This window comes from Chrysemys picta, chromosome 19, assembly GCF_011386835.1.
Source record: "Chrysemys picta bellii isolate R12L10 chromosome 19, ASM1138683v2, whole genome shotgun sequence".
In the NCBI taxonomy this organism is placed as follows: Eukaryota; Metazoa; Chordata; order Testudines; family Emydidae; genus Chrysemys; species Chrysemys picta.
Window position 1 is genome coordinate 8,894,428 of NC_088809.1, and position 17,830 is coordinate 8,912,257.

Consider the following 17,830-nt stretch of genomic DNA (forward strand, 5'->3'; position numbering starts at 1 on the left):
TTTATCTAGCCAGACCCCAGAAGTCTCTGCCAATGAGTGACAGAAGTAAACACTGTTTTTACAGGGACTGTAAACTTCACTACAGTGGGAATGACTCGCTGGAGAAGAGTTTGGTGTTGCTTAATAGCTGGCGTTATACTTCAAGGCACATACTTTCTTGAACTAGAGAAGAAGAAAACACCGTGGCAGTCTCTACCGGCCATGCTCATTCTCACTCTGAACTGGAAAAGAGTTGGGTGTTAATGTAAGCACAAGGAACAGATTTGTCAAAAGCGACTAGTGATTTAAAGGGGCCAGTTTTAAAAAACAAACAAACAAACAAACAAAAAAACCACAGAGCGCCTCAAAGGGGGGCTAAGAAGGTAAGTTGTGAGGTCCTCAGATACTCTGATAATCAGGCCCCTTTGAAGTGGCAAGTCAGGCAAAAAATCACCAGTCACTTCAAAAAAATATCTGATCCAGGATTTCCAAAACACTTTCCATCCCTGAAGTTATACCGAGAACTTCTTTATCTCAACTCACAACTGGAGACTGGTTAGGATTTCAGTTGGATTTTCCTACTGTACAATCCCTGCCTTTGCCTCCACAGTTAGGACACTATAATCAGGACTAAGTGACACTCAGGAGACAAGGACAATGAAGTCTACAATGCCTTTTTTTATTCCAAACCACTGAAGCACAAGTGACCATAGCCATCAATTAAGTAGCACAGTAACATCTCCACTCTATCAAGCCGCTGTGGTAAGTGCTTCCTTCAATGATATAAGGGATTCTTTCGTAGGACTAGCTGCACGCACTGTACCTGCCTGATTTAAGCTACAAACCTCATGGGGGATCGGGGGGGGGGCGGGCGCGGAGAAACCACAGTGGCTTCCGGGTTGCCCAGCACAGCTTGATTAGCAGGACTTACCCTGCTGAAGAGAAGGTGTTCCAACTAACGAACATCACATCTTTTCAAGCTGTAGACTCACGTTCTGCAGGCTCAAATAACCTCAACTCACTAAAAAAAATAAAGTTTAAGGCTTTTATAGTTTTTCCATGCACTTTTTAAGTGGAAAGGATAAAGCCTCCATACCCTTAAGAAGAAAAGTTCAAGCCTCCTCTGTACAGCACAATAGTGCATTGTAATCAGTGCCTGAAGTTCATTCGCTGTATGCTGAAATTTTGCATTGTAATTAATGCAGAACCACCACACAAGCTGCCTCCTGGGTGTACCACGAGCCTAAATTAAAGCGCTGTTACATATGCTTGCATAAGTACATCCCCAGTGAGCCTTCCTGATTAAACTGACTGCCCTATTAGCCCATTCCCTGTGAAGTGGCACCAACTGCACAAGCACAAAACAGTGCTCTGCAATTCTGCACGGCTTTGTGACAGCAGCCACAGCTGCAGGGAAAACACCCTGAGCCCACGGCTTGGTAAATAAGACCCCTAAAAATGTAAGTGTTGTGGTACAGAACATTGGTATTTTCATCATTTCAGTGACTTGGGAACTTAACTCATCAGTGATTTTTCATTCACAGTGGGACTACTGCTTTAGCAAATGTTCCCTGTGAAGATGTGCGGTTTCGTTGTTATGCCTTTAGTTTCAGTGAGAGCCGTCGGCTGGCACTAGGGTTAAACCACAGTAACGATGGACCTGAGTTTTCCTAGTCTAGAGAATTATATAAAAGCCACTGGCTCGACACAAAATAGAAACAGGCATTTAAACACCAAGTTGGCCAGGTTACAGTATAACACCAACAGATGTCACCTTAAATAGACAGTGAAGGAAGAATTTGCTGCCCTGAGTTTTGTATACCAGCTGTGATCCACAAGCAATCCACTTTTAACCGCTCAGCAGAAGAGTGGGTTTGCTGGACCATGGGGGCTGGGCATGGCATTTGCAAACAAACATTGTCCTATCTTAAAGAACAAGTAGATGACCACAAACTCATTCCACTTGCTTATGTCAGGGTCTCAGACATGATTAATGTTTTAAGTTGCGCTGCTCCCTAGCCAGAACAAACAATCCTCCATATACACATCCTTATATGGCTTGAAATGTTAACAGTATGAGGTTTACAGGCAGGCCAGAGAATTCAGTCTTAAGGTTTCAGAAGGAAAAACCCAGCAAAAGTTTACTCCAACTGATTTGCAAAGCTTCCCTTAACCAGCCTCCTTCAACTTTACAAATCACGGTTTGTTTTTAAACGCGTCACTCAAGAGACTCAATAGCTGCAGACTTCAGAATAAGATTCTGGAGATCTGCTACTGTGGTCATTCTCTGCCTCACAAGACATTGTACTTGGAGCTCTTTCCGTCACAGCATTTTATGGACATTAATGTTCCATAACACGGGGGGCAAGGAAACTGAGGCACAGAGATTAAGCGACTGGGCTAGGTCACAAAGCAAGTCAGCCACAGGGCTGGAAACAGAATCCCAATCTCCTGACTGAGTCCCATGTTTCACTGGCAAGGTGACACTCCTCCCTATAAAATGCTATGGCCTAGTACTGCCGCGTTGGAGATGAGGAATACAGCACTGAAGAAACAGTACTGCCCGGGTGAAGGAGTGCTGGACAGGACTGGCACAGATACGCTAAACTGGCTCACATGGACTCTTGAAATTTTCCACGCTAAAAATAGCCAATAGCACATGCTCTGCCTTATAAGCCACACAGGAACAGCAGATGACAAAATCGGATGGAGGGGCCTTCAGTCCTCACAGTTGCTAAGAGTAAATTAAGACAACAAGATTGACTAGTACAAAGAAGTAGCCATCATAAAAACTTCAGCCCAGCCCCACTTCAGTGTCAGCCAGTTACAGTTCCCCTGGAAGATCAACGCATGAGATGGAGCTAGGCATTTGTACCAACCCTTTCGCTGGGTACCAAGGATAGACGTATGACTTACAGCAGGGGTAATCAATAGGCGGATCACAGGCCAAATCTGGATCTCCAGATGCTTTTGAATGGACCATGAAGTCTTTTTATTTAATTATCATTATTGTTATTTTTGTATTATTTTCTCTGGAGTCTGGACCTTGACCAAAAATAATTGATTACCCCTGGCTTAGAGGGACCATCTGTATATTCAAATTCTCACAGGCAGTACTGCCTAACTTCTGCTTTCAGAGGCACATAACCACAGCATTGCTAAGGCAGGCTAAACACTGAGGGGCAAGCAGTCCCACAAAGGCAGGCAGCACAAGAAACTGGCCAGAGGACAACCAAGGGAAGGAGGAGGTGCTAACACAGGGATCTGTAGCATCCTTGGATTCAGGTTGCAACAGCACCTTGAATTAAGTCTTCCCTCTGAACCCAAACTACAGAATCAGTTGCGGAATGCCCACCCCTGTCAGGACTTCTCTTCCCATCCTGCCTGTCCCTGTTGTTCTAGTACATCCTCCTACGTACACAAAGTGAAAAGACACCCACAGTTGTGAGCTCATAAAACACAAGTTGACTATCAAGCTATCAAAATTCAGGGGGAGGAAAGGTCTGGTCAGACAAAACCTCAGACTGGGGGATTTAAAAAAGAAATTAAATTGCAGATAAACCTCTCAATTACCTGAACATAAAAGAGTTAGAATCAGAATTCAAATCTCTGTAAAGCACCAAGGATTCCTGCTTCACATACACTTGAATCCCCAAATCTAAGTACTAGCAGAAGAGACATTCCCTCACCATTCCTTTGCCAAAACCTCTTTAACATGAAGCGCGTGGCTTGCTATAGAACAGAGCGTTCAGCACGTGAAGAATAATCAACACATCACAGCACCTTTCATCCAACAATCAGCATGCTCTGCGAAGAAGAAACCCCCAAGCCCTTGAAGTCAGTAAGAATTAGCAGACCTATTTTTCAGTGGAAGAAACTGAGGCACAGAGAAGCATCCCAGGGCTGGAATTGGACCCTACAGGTACCAGTGCAGTCCTGTGTTTAGTAATAAAACTGATCCAGCTGAAAGCCCTTCTTATCTCATTTGACGCCACATGCTCCAGGGGCTGATCATACTACTCCCCACTCCCTTCATCTGCATTTAAATCCGCTACACGGGTATATCCGGCTGTATTAAAATTTAATTTCACAGCCTTTATCGTGTAGGCAGTGTCTACACTACAGCAGCATAGCTGCAAGGCGTCGCAGTGCTGTTATAGCACCCATAGTGTAGACACGGCCCTAGGTCTCAGAGCAGTGGCACTTCTGCATTAGGACTGCGTGCACCGCTTTCAGGCCAGAGCAGATGGGCTCAGAGCAGTTACTTTATAGACATCTGAAAAAAGTGATGGTTTAAAGTGAAGTGTCAGCGTAGCCCTACTGCAGCTTTGCTGCAAGTGTCTTTACCAGCCGCAAAGCTTACACATATGCAAATGGCACCCCGCAAACATTAACCCTTTCACCACTTACTTGCTACAGCACGCCCTGCTAGTGTGTGGATGTAACCACATCAATGAGTGGACTCCTCCCACTATGCAATAACTTCATAGTTCCCATGCTTGTTAACATTAACCCCATCATACTGCCAGCTCCTGCTCTACCGATTGTATTACCTTCCAACCCCCTATATCGAGGTCCCTATTTCATCCGATCTCAACAGATTGCTTCATTATTTACAACTCCCTCATTCCCTCAACTCAGCTGGTGACTCAGAGCCACTCTGGTAGTCACATGAGAGGGCAGTACAGATAATTCTTCAATGCTTTAGCCAGAACTATTGGGGCTGTTTTTTTAGGATCATGAGCTCCTTTAACAGAAGTGAATCTGAACGACACACACCCCTCCACTACTCCCAACACATGTGGGCATTAATTTGCCAGCTACTTTGTTCAGAAACTATGCAGAGCATACCTAAAACAAAAACCTTGCAGTGGGTTAGCCAGAATTTTCTCCACTGTTTCCAGTTGGTGAAGCCCAGGTCTACAATGCACACTTACTTTGATATAACTAGGTCGCTCAGGGATGTGAAAAATCCACATCCCTAAGCGACAGTTATACTGACCTTAAACCCCATGTAGACAGTGCTATGTCTGCAGGAGAGCTATACTGACAGAAGCTACCGCCTTTCATGGAGTAACTAAGCCCATGGGTCCATCAGCTTAGAGCAGGGGTCGGCAACCTTTCAGAAGTGGGGTGCCGAGTCTTCATTGATTCACTCTCATTTAAGGTTTCGCGTGCCAGTAATACATTTTAACGTTTTTAGAAGGTCTCTTTCTAGAAGTCTATAATATATAACTAAACTATTGTTGTATGTAAAGTAAATAAGGTTTTTTAAATGTTTAAGATGCTTCATTTAAAAATTAAATTAAAATGAAGTGCCCGGACCGGTGGCCAGGACCTGGGCAGTGTGAGTGCCACTGAAAATCAGCTCGCGTGCCGCCTTTGGCACGCGCGCCGTAAGTTGCCTACCCCTGGCTTAGAACATCTTCATCAAAGCACTACAGCGGTGCAGATGCTGCATTTGTAGCGTAGACCTGCCTTAAGAAAGCTGAGCCCAGACAAACGCAAACCATCTTATCTTTGGAGTTATGCATTTCCTGCAACTTCATTGGGGGAAAAACTCGGGGAAACTGCTTGAATCCAGAGTACTCCAATTTTAGGCAGGTGCCTTGACTAGGGAATGAAAGTCACCCCCAGCCCAGCACTGCATCCTCCAACGGCCTTACTCCGCCTGTGAGCCGGTTCCCACCCCTCTGCTCGGATTCCAAGTCAAAAGGGCTCCCTCCCCAGCCACTCTTCTGTACCAGCCTAGCTTTGGAATGAAGCCATCGCAGAGGCTTCAGACATGGCTGTTCCACCTGTGTCCCTACACAAGACTATTGCGGGCCTTCTGCTGCCTGAAAGGCCTCGGGTTTCTTTGTGGAGATGTCAGTGCTGTGATGTAGTCTGGTGTTCAGCTAGCTAGTTTGGTAAGAGATCCCCTGCTTGGGACTGGATGCCATGACCTCTGCAGTCCATGACCAACGAAGAGAGACGTTAGATGTCCCACGTTTGGGGGCACAGACCTAAACGGTTACGACCGAGTGGACACTGCAGAGGATTTGTGCAAAGCCAGCTCCCGATGCTGAGCTGGTGTGAGGGCAATGAGAAAGACTAAGATTGTCTGAGTGACATTAAATACACATTTCCATACTTGACAAGGTTTTAAAAGAACCCAACCAAATCACAGCAAGACAGAATTTCCTGGCTCGTTTGTTTTGTAACTGCAGTTCCCTTTTAAGGTCCGTCTCCAGCAACAGCCACTAACAGATAAGGCTGTAATTAGGGGCGTGTCTTCACGCACAGCGCTGCAGCTGCGCCACGGTAGCTTCTCCTGTTGGCGTAGTTAATCCATCTCCCTGAGAGGCAGTACTTGCTGTGACGTTGTGCAGTCTATGGTTTTATAAAAACTTGATAATAAGTCAATATAATGTAACTGAGATAGTTTTAGAGAAAATACGGTAATAAGTGAATGTAAGTAAATGGGATATGCCTCATGCAAAAGGTCTCTTGTAAGGTATCATTACAAAGCTTATAATCTACTGAGTGTGATCATCTGATTTGTATAAATGTACCACTCTTGTATCTGAAACTAGAAATATAAAATGTAACTCTGAGGGCCTATTGTAATTGTGTAAAGTGTGGACCATTAATGATGGTTTGGAATCTTGATGACTCCCATTGTCTGCGGATGGCTGTATTTACCTGTGAGTCTTCCTGTATATGTGTGTGCTGGCAAGTGAGTAATGAAGTCTTGCAGTGACATGTGATCATGTCACCTGAACTGGAATCCATCTTTAACCTGGTGTTTTTCCAGTGAGGGGGGGTGGAAACCCAGAGAGACAAAGAGTTCCCGCCTTATGCAAAAGATATATAAAGGGGGGAAGAGAAGAGAGAGGAGGAGAAGCCATCATGAAGAATCCCCTAGCTACCACCTGAGCTGCAACAAGAGCTGTACCAGGGGAAAGAATTGTGCCCAGGCCTGGAAGGTGTCCAGTCTGAGAAAAACTTACTGAAACATCTCTGAGGGTGAGATTATCTGTATTTAGTTTGATTAGGCATAGATTTGCGCATTTTATTTTATTTTGCTTGGTGACTTACTTTGTTCTGTCTGTTACTACTTTGAACCACTTAAATCCTACTGTCTGTATTTAATAAAATCACTTTCTATTTAGTAATTTACTCAGAGTATGTATTAATACCTGGGGGAGCAAACAACTGTGCATATCTCTCTATCAGTGTTATAGAGGGCGAACAATTTATGAGTTTGCCCTGTATAAGCTTTATACAGGGTAAAACGGATTTATCTGGGTTTAGACCCCATTGGGAGTTGGGCATCCGAGTGCTAAAGACAAGCACGCTTCTGTACGCTGTTTTCAGGTAAACTTGCAGCTTTGGGACAAGTGATTCAGACCCTGGATCTGTGTCTGGAGCCAGACGGGAGTGTCTGGCTCAGCAAGACAGGGTGCTGGAGTCCTGAGCTGGCAGGGAAAACAGAAGCAGGGGTAGTCTTTGCACATCGGGTGGCAGCTCCCAAGGGGGTTTCTGTGATCCAACCCGTCACACTTGCGTCCCGTCGACATAGCGCGGCCTACACGGATTTTCCACACCCCAGAGCCATGGAGTTATACCGAGACAAGCATAGGCCTGGCCTACATATCATAATTTAACTCCATGTTAAAGTACTTTGCAAGAGATTAAGGAGGCGGCATTGTGCTTGGCACTAGAAGCTTACACAGGTTAAAAATAGTTGCTTTACCAGTATTGCTAACAACTCTTTAAGACCGAAACTATTTCTAAACCCCACCACTCACGGCGTTTCTTTCTGGCGCTTCCATTCAGCTTGGAGAAGAGTCAGTTTCCAGGACTGATGCACTTGGCTCGCCCCTTGCCCCACCTAAGCTCTGCCATGGACTGTGATGGATGCTGGTTCAGGCAGGCACTCAAGATGTTTCGTTTACAAACAGGAGAATGGTTTCAACAAATAACTTCTCAGCTTCCACAAATAGAATGTGGGTCTGCATGGGTACATACATGCTACACCTCAACGTGGAGACCACACCGTCTCTGCAGTGCACTTTGCACCTACTGTGCAAATAAAGCCTGAAGAATAAAAGCAAAATAGGAAGAGGAAAGCATACAGCACAACATTCAGGGAGCAGAGCACCAGCAGAAGATGCCCCCCTCCCCCCCCACTCCACGCACTCAAATGTTGGGAAAGGATGTTACAGGCCTTGATCACAAGTGGCAACCTTGCCAGGTGAACAGGTATCTGCAAAGAGCAACATCAAGAGCTACTTAGCATACAGCACTGCACAGCAACAAGTCCTTGACAAACAGCTATTTGAAACAAGCACTCAACTAAGCCCCTTCAGAAGAGAAAAGACTAAAAGCAGCACTTCGCTCTCTGAAAGCTGCACTGCAGGGAAGTGTGAAGAGGACATCAACGATGTCAAGTGCTTGTGGAAAGGAAAGCGAGCCGTATTCGTGCAGGCCAGGAAGAGGAAGCAAAACGTCACAGTATCTAACAAAGAGACTGAACAATGGAGAGGATGATAACTTGTAGAGGGAACGGGTTCCTTGCAAGAAGTCACATTCCATGCCTCAGAGATTTAATCAGCAAGGGACGGGCTCTGCCCTTATTACTTGTATTATGGTAGCATGTACAGGCCCCGCCCCAGATTGGGGTCCCGCTGTCCTAGATGCTGTACAGACACAGAGTAAGACACTGCCTACTTTGAGAAGCTTGCAATCTACATGGGTAAGATGAAGGCAAGGAGAAAAGGTATTATCAGACCCATTTTACAAACAGGGAAATGGAGGCATGAAGCAATTATGCAATTGCCTACGGTCACACAGGAAGTTTGTGGCAGCGCCAGATCTCTTGAATCCCAGGCCCGCGTGTTAGCCATAAGGCCATGCTTTCACCCTGCAGAGTGCTGGACAGCCTCACCTCCTGTGAAAGATCACTGGTTACATTCCAACAAAACACCTGCATCTCAGATGTTGAGGACAAGGTGCTAAAGAGGATTGAAAGCCCCAGTGAAGTCCATAGCAGAACTTCCATTTACGTCAATGGGATCCAGAATTCCAAAGCAAGTATACCACATTAAAAACGTCATCCCTTTAAGAGAAGGTTTCACAGACACGGTACTGATGGGAATACGTTTTCAACCATTTTTAAGGGGTTCCAGGGACATGCCAAGTTGCTAATTTACAAACAGCACCTATGGAACGCTAGGGACACGCACAAGCAACCCATGTGGATCACAAGACTACTGCTATTTATACACTAGAAATCACCTATTCAGTTCTACTAGATGTTATGTTTCTCAGCCGTACAGCCAGGAAGGAGTGGTGGTAGCAGAGGTTAAAGGTAGTCTCATGTCTCACCTGTTCAGATCTGTTCTTTGAGGATCTGTTCGGATCAGTCACCAAAAGGCAAGTTCTAACCTTGCTAATGGTGATGCATGGCCCCATAAAGGAGTACCCATCTTCTATGCATAGCAGGAAATTTTGCTGTGGCAGTGAAAAATTAAACAGAACCTACATAATGGAACGTAATAAGGCCTAGGGGTTGTTTTTTTTAATCATTGTCAAAAACATATATGAAAAAGAGCATAAACGTTTTCAGAAGCAACTAGTGATTTGGGGCTTCTCAATTTCCAGGCTCCCCACATGAGACAAGTTAAAAGGGCCTCATTCGTAGTAAGTGCCGAGCACCCACACTGAAAATCCGGATCCTGTAAGGTGTCTCAAAATGGGCATCTAACATCACTAGTCACTTTTGAAATTGTAATTGGCTGTATTACTGAGAAATGTCATAGAATGCTTACAATTAGACCAGCAGTTATTAATAGCAAGTCTAAAAGGTAGTGCTTCAAGTCTAATTATTTCATTACTAGTGGAGATTGTTAAGAGTCCTTCATGGTACACACTACAAGCCTATTTATCCATGAGTTTTAGAGATGTCAAAAATACCTTGATAAGTAAATGGGTCATGCTAGAGAAAAACACAAGGATGAGAGCTGCAGATAAATTCAGATGTGTTATTTAAAAATAATGTTTTTAAGACAAAAGTCCATTGAAATCACTTTTCACATGAAAGAAGCACCTTAGGGTAACGTTTTCAAAAGCAACAGCCACTTAGGCACTTCTGAAAGTTTTATCCTAAATAAACTGGAGAAATGGTCTGAAGTAAATAGGATGAAATTCAATAAAGACAAATGCGAAGTACTCCACTTAGGAAGGACCAATCAGTTGCAAACCTACAAAATGGGAAATGACTGCCCAAGAAGGAGTACTGAGGAAAGGGATCTGGGGGTCATAGTGGACCACAAGCTAAATATGAGTCAGTGTAACACGGTTGCAAAAAAAAAAAAAAAAAAAAACACACACTAGAACATCATTCTGGGATGTATTAGGAGTGTTATAAGCAAGACATGAGAAGTAATTCTTCTGGTCTACTCCGTGCTGGTTAAGCCTCAACATGCAGGTATTCACCCCCAAAAGCTTATGCTCCAATATGTCTGTTAGTCTATAAGGTGCCACGGGACTCTGTCACTTTTTACAGATCCAGACTAACACGGCTACCCCTCTGATACTTAACTCGAGTATTGTGTCCAGTTCTGGGCATCACATTTCAGGAAAGATGTGGACAAATTGGAGAAAGTCCAGAGAAAAGCAACAAAAATGATTAAAGGTCTAGAAAACATGACCTACGAGGGAAGATTGAAAAAAACTGGGTTTTACTTTGGAGAAGAGAAGACTGAGGGGAGACATGATAACAGTTTTCAAGTACATAAAAGTTTTTACAAGGAGGAGGGAGAAAAATTGTTCTCCTTAACCTCTGAGGATAGGACAAGAAGCAATGGGGTTAAATTGCAGCAAGGGAGGCTTAAGTTGGACATTAGTAGAAACTTCCTAACTGTCAGGGTGGTTAAGCAGTGGAATAAATTGCCTAGGCAGGTTGCAGAATCTCCGTCATTGGAGATTTTTAAGAACAGGTTAGACAAACACCTGCCAGGCATCATCTAGATCAGTGGTTCTAAATCTGTTTATCATTGTGGGCCACAGGTTGTGAATCACAACGCCTCACTAAACCCTGTGACAAACCCCTATGTCCAGTAATCCCTGCCCAGAGACACATTCAGAGAGAGGGGCCAGGAGCGAAGCCCCGGGCCCGGCATCCTGCCACGCGCAGGGCCAGGCCACCAGGACCCGGATTTTTATGTTTTTTAAAGCACACAGCTGGACCACATCTGTGCGCTAATTGGACCACACATGGCCTGCAGGTTGAGAAGCACTGGTCTAGATAATACTTAATCCTGCCTTGAGTGCAGGAGACTGGACTAGACCACCTATCGAGGTCCCTTCCAGTCCTATGATTCCATAAGAAGAAACCATTACAGAGTTGAAATCTTTGTGATGCACCAAATAACTACAGAATCAAAATGTTGAAGAAAAAAGAGTGTCCAGAAAGGTTTGGGACTGATTCCTTTATATGCTTGCTCAGAACCCAGCACAATAGAGCTCTGGTTTTCCCTGGGACAATAGCTACACAGTAACTCCTCACTTAACATGGTAATTATGTTCCTGAAAAATGCAACTTTAAGCGAAACAACTTTAAGCGAATCCAATTTCCCCAAAGAATTAATGTAAACGGGAGGGTTAAGTTCCAGGGAAATTTTTTTCACCAAAGATTTTATATTTATATATAATGTTTGTGTGTGTGTGTGTGAGTGTATACACAAACACACACACACAGACAGTATAAGTTTTAAACAAAATTTAATACTGTACACCGCAATGATGATTGTGAAGCTTGGTTGAGGTGAAGTCAGAGGGTGGGATATTTCCCAGGGAATGCCTTATTGCTAAATGATGAACTAACACTCGGCTGAGCACTCAAGGATTAACACATTGTTGTTAATGTAGTCTCACACTCTACAAGGCAGAATGGAGGGAGGGGAGACAGCATGGCAGACAGAGACACGCACCCTTTGTGTGTGTGTGTGAGAGAGAGAGAGAGAGATGCACATTGCCCCTTTAAGTACGCTGACCCCATTCTAAGTACATTGCCTTTTTAAATAGATCAGCAAGTTGAGACAGCAGCTGCTGCTAGGAAGTTTCCTCTGTCCTGAGGCCCTGTCATGTTCATCTCCCCCCCCACACACACCCCGCTCTATGGAAATGGGGTAAGCAGGGGGCAGGAGCAGAGGGACACCCTGACATTACCCCCCCCCCCCCAGCAAGAAGCAGGACGTTCCCGGGAGCAGCTCCAAAGCAGAGGACAGGAGCGGCACATGGCAGTGAGGGGAGGGACAGCTGAACTGCCGGCAACTGGGGAAATTAGGGGAAAACGGGGAGCTGATGGGAGGCTGCCGGTCCACCCTGGTTCCAAGCCCCCACCAGCTAGCTCCAACAGGCTGCTCTTTCTGCAAGCAGTCGACAAAGCAGGCGGCTGCCAAACAACGTTATAAGGGAGTATTGCGCAACTTTAAACGAGCACGTTCCCTAATTGATCAGCAACATAACAAGGAAACACCATTAACTGGGACAACATTAAGGGAGGAGTTACTGTATTGTAGTAGAGCCAACAGGCCACAGACTTACTGTGCTAGGTGCTGTACAAACACAGTCAATATTTCCCAGCCCCCAGAAGCTTATCCAATCAAACTGGCCATCTGGAGCAAACACCAGAAACTGAATGGACATGGAGTCTGAGATCTCCTTCAACTCGTAAAAGCCAAAGGAGAGGCATAGCATTGGCAATGGTGATTGGTTAGGAGGAAGCCAGCCCTGAGGCTGCCTGTGCTGAGATTACAGATATCAGTCTCTAGGGCTGTCATCTTGACCCATTCACAAGCTTCAGAATCATGTGAGGATTTTTAAAAGCATGACGGAGAAAAGCTCAATAACACAATACAGGAAATGGAAACTGCTCTTCACCTATCTAGAGTCTGAGAGGGTTGGTGCCGGGATAGGAAGTGGTACCTGGAGTAGAGGATAATGAGACAGATGCAGCAATTTCCTGCAATATCTTTGGAAGCTCTCGCTGTAATACTTTTAGGTATCATTGTGGGCCAGGGCCTGTATGGAATTCCCTGGGGGAGGGTGACCAGAGCCCTCCAGGAATTAAGAAAATTGGGGGTTGATTAGACAAATTCACTCAGGGTTGTAACACCCCCAGAGAAGCACCACCCACTGGAAAGGCTCACATACACTAGGGTCCAACTAGATTCTCCAGAGACAGGACTCTTGGATAAATAGCCTAAATTTAATCTGCTTCAGGGCCTCTCTTCTGATCCAGCCAACAAGCAGAACCTTCTGCAGGGTGCCCCCCCCCCCCCCAATCCGTAGGGAAGGATTGGAAGGACCAATGCCTGCCAGAGCCCAAGGCCGGAACGGGGGTGACAAGGATCATAGTAACCCAGTTACAGAGCCACGAACAGAACGAAGGCCTGGTCTACACTTAAAAGCTATGCCAACCTCAACCCAGATGATGTAGACCAATGGTTCTCAAACTGTGGGTCAGGACCCCAAAGTGGGCTGACAAATTGCTGGGGCCTGGAGCCAGAGCCAATGTCCAAGCCCCACCACCAAAGCCCAAACCCGGCCGCCCCCGGTCAAAGCCAAAGCCCAAGGGCTTCCGGTGGATTACCTACAGCGATGGAAAAACCCTTTCCTTTGCAATAGGAAACATATACATTACATATTACAGGGCGCTACAGAGACATAGCTGCAGCGTCCATCATGTAGATATGTCCCTGGAACGCCCAGCTCTAAATCCCTTGCTCTAACTGCCAAGACCCCTTCTCTATGGAGGAAAAGGCAGAGTGTCCTGGAGCAACCGTGCCATGCTCCAGCAGGTCACACGCTTTCCTTTCCCATTTCGCTCTGCAGGCTTGCATGGCTGTACCTCTGTAGATCATTCACAGACACAAAACAAACAGGAGAAATGTGAAATTAGCTCTCTTGCTACCACCTTCCTCAGCAGCAAGTCCTTTCCTTTCCCCTGAGACAAAGTTCACAGCATTCTGATAACACCTAGCAGGTGCTAGAACGGCAGCATAAAGTCAGCCGAGCCCTAAAAACTTTGAAAGTCAACGCATGTAAGTTACTTTAATTCTGCTGTTCTTGACTCTTCCTTAACAATATAGTCTATGGTACAGCACCCCTAGGGTGACCAGATGTCCCATTTTTATAGAGAGAGTCCCGTTTTTTGGGACTTTTTCTTATATAGGCGCCTATTCCCCCTCCCTCCCCCCGTCCCGTTTTTTCACAGTTGCTATCTGGTCACCCTAAGCACATTTATCCTGTGCTATTTCATATTACTATGGATTGGTTGGTATGAAGCTTTCCAGTGGAGGGAAGGGTGGGGGGAAGAGACTCCCCAGTTACACATCCCTACAGATACCCTGTCTTCTCTACTGAGAAGGGCAGCTGCTTCCTACACTTTGCAAAACTGCCATGAATGTTTACCATGCCAGGTACAAATCTACTTGTTCAAAGCTCATGACGCCACTGGAAAAAACTCCAGTTCATATTTTTACTTGTGAGTTGAAAGAAACACGGCAAGCAGGCTAATAAAATACTGCCGGATTATGCTACAATATAATTCCTCTCTTGCTCACTGCATCCTCTAGCTACATATTGGCCTTATAAGCAGGTAAAGGTTGTAGAAGTGTGAGAAGAGTCAGGTAATTAGAGTTTCTGTTTACTCTCTGGTAGTGCCTAGAGGGCCCCATTATGCTGGGTGCTGTACAAACAAAAGAGACAGGCTAGTCAGCACTAGTAAACCCACACCTAACACTTCTGTCAACCCTCACTTTCGTTTTTAAGTTGTTGCAACAGGGCTCCCAACCGACATGAAATCACATCATGCACTGACTCTCACAGGACTCTCAGTCTGTACAACAATGCGTTTCTGAGAGCCTACAGCTAGTATTTCCTCAACAAAACATGGAGAGCTGGGACTTGAGTGGCGTTAACTACTGTCTTTAACTGGCTTAACGCACGCAGATACTGAAAAATGAAAGATTCCCTCTTATATTACAGAAACAGCTCTACATATTGGTAGGAAACTCTGAATCCAGCATCTAAGACAGCTATGGCATGTCGCACCTCAACTGATTCTCATCTACCTACCCACCAATTTTACAGATCAGAGACTAATGTAGTTTACACCACAGCGTTCCAGCTGCCTTTTAACAAACTGTAATAGCTCTGCAATGATTTAAAACAAAAACCCCACACTATATTTACTCACATATGAATCAGTTCTCAAGCAGACCAGAGGGTAAATCCTGACTAATGAATCCAATGGAAATTTTACCATCGACTTCAATGGGATCAGGATTTCACCCCCGATTTCTTTTGGCCATGGACAGTTTAAAGGAGGTTGCTTTTTGGCTTTCAGTGGGAAGTCTCTCCATGTGCTCTGGGCTAGTGCACTTCTCCTTTGATTTGTGCACACTGCAACTCTTAGCAGGGAAGACTTGCTTCTTTTTCTTAAAGGAGCAAACCCAAAAGCCACTGGTCAACAGCCATGGATGAAGCCATGCTAAGCAAGACCTGACTGGGATTGCACACGGATTCGTTCGCCTAATTTAGGCGCCAGCAAGCCAGACGGCGTGGGTTAGAAAGCTGTGTAACATCTACAACAGCGGCAGGTACATGCCTGCCCCGTCACTCATCTTCCCTAAATAAGACTGTGCCAGGAGACCCAGAAGCACTCCTTTTCAGGTTGAAACAAGTACAGGGAGCTGATCTGGGATCAAAGGAGCCCAAGCCAAGTGCACAGACTTGGCAACGAGAAGATGAGTGACGTTCCTAAAGTTACCATTTAACACCAGCCCCTGCTCAGGAGCAGAATGGGGTGACCTACACCAGTTGTTCAGAACAAGGGAACAAACTACTGTCCTGAGCCCTCTGCTAGGTAGGCCTGCTGTGGTGCGCAGGTTGCTTCCTGCAGCACACTACCTGTTCAGTCTGGGTAGACATGACCTTTGAAAGAGTAAACCTGTATGAGGGTGAGTGACCTTGGGAAAAAGGAGTTCGGGCCATTTCTTTGCAAATCCCAACAGGCTAGGGGTCAAGAAAGAATCCTGATGCCCTCTAGCTCCCAGAGAGAAAGGCAGGGACTGTAAGGGAAGGCTCTCTCATCCTAACCTTGTAAAGCAGCACTGCCAGCCCCTTTCACTGTCACAGGTATGCAATCCCACAGAGATGGTGCATAAATAGCACGGGTCAGGGGGTCACTATACACATGCCTGTTATGGGGGCCGGGGGGGGGTTCAAACCTGACACCAATCTCACCCTCTTCGGGTGAAATAAAGACAGTTAATAGATAATGTTTTCACCCCTCAGCCACCCTGGGTACAACAATGCCAGACTCACTGACAACCCAGCTGCCTGGGTGGGAAACTTACACCATGCAATCAACTCTCAGCACCAGTACACCATGCAATCAGGCTACCTCCTGCCCCATTTACAATAGCAAAGCCAAAACCTGCTACCAATAGTCCAGAAAAGGAAAAGCCAAGCAAGCCACACACGGACCGAGGGGAAAGGGAACAACCATGCAACACCCATTTCCCCCCTTACAGTATGTATGTGGGGGAGAGGTTAGGAACAGGGATACAATGGGGAAGAAGAGCCATTTAATGCCCCCTTATAAGCACCATGCTGGCCAATAAGGGCTGATTGCACCCAGCCACATTAGCAACAAGCCAGAGAGCCTGGAGCTCCAGGGGGCTGCACTCCCAGGAGTGGGGAGATATGCAACAGAATCGGACAGTGTATCAGGGAGCGGGGCCCCAAGTGGGCAGCGGGGAAGGGGTGACCCCGAGCGGGGGGGAGGAGCTGGCAGCACACGTGGCAGCGGGGAAGGGGAGACCCCGGGCAATACACGGGGGGGGGGGGGGAAGGCTCCCTCTCGAGAGCTGACAGCTGCCTACCACGCCGGCGCCTGCCCATCACCGCTCAGCGGAAAGCCCAAACAATTCGGCGGCTCAGCCCCCGCAGCTCGGAGCCCGGCCCGCTGGGCTCCCCGGGGACGGGGGGCCCGGCCCGGCCCACTCCCACCCCATCCTCTCCCGGGGAACGCGGCCGCCCGGCCCGATACTCACGATCCGTCCGGTGCTCGCCGCCCCCGGTGCAGAGCCCTAGTGCGTACCGTGCCCAGCCCCCCCCCGGCCGCTCCCCGCGCTGTCCCCACGTGCTGCCCGACCGGGCCCTTCTCGAACACTGAGACATTCAACCGATACACTACGGCCCGCACGCCCCGCCCCCTGCGCGAGACGGCCACATCTCGCGAGACCTGCCCGCCGGCGAGCTCCTCTCCTGCCCCGACTCCGCGGCCAGGAGAGGCAGCTGCGCATGCGCCTTTCGAACCCACCGCCCTCCTCCACACAAGGGTACAGCAGAGGGGAGAGAGCACGTGGCGGAAGCCTAAGATCCTGCCCCTCCCACAGCCCCTGATTCTGCCCCTCTGCACCCTCCGCCCCTCCCCACAGCCCCTGCCTCTCTGCCCCCCCAACAGCCTCTGATCCTGCCCCCCCACAGCCCCTGATCCTGCCCCTCCCCAACAGCCCCCCCACACAGCCCCTGATCCTGCCCTCCCACAGCCCCTCCCCAACAGCCCCCCTACAGCCCCTGATCCTGCCCTCCCACAGCCCCTCCCCAACAGCCCCTAATCCTGCCCCTCTGCACCCTCTGCCCCTCCCCACAGCCCCTGCCTCTCTGCCCCCCCACCAGCCCCTGATCCTGCCCCTCGAGCCCCAACAGCCTCTGGTCCTGCCCCTCCTCATCCCCCACCCTGGGGCCCCGATCACCCCCTGCCCCCACCACAGGGGTGATGGAATAATTT

At 47.2% G+C, this 17,830-nt stretch overlaps 1 protein-coding gene across 4 annotated transcripts in view; it reads right to left on the reverse strand.

Moving 5' to 3' along the window:
- Window positions 1-17,323, reverse strand: part of AKAP1 (A-kinase anchoring protein 1) — a 43,816-nt gene extending 26,493 nt beyond the window's left edge. For 2 of the 4 annotated variants that reach the window (XR_010593767.1, XR_010593766.1), the window contains exon 1: window positions 17,091-17,257. The gene's annotated coding sequence lies outside the window, so the exon portion shown is untranslated. Of the gene's footprint in view, window positions 1-16,919; window positions 16,939-17,090 lie in introns of those variants that run through there. The other 2 variants (XM_005298865.4, XM_065572830.1) reach the window with 2 other exon arrangements.
- Window positions 17,324-17,830: the final 507 nt, after the last annotated feature.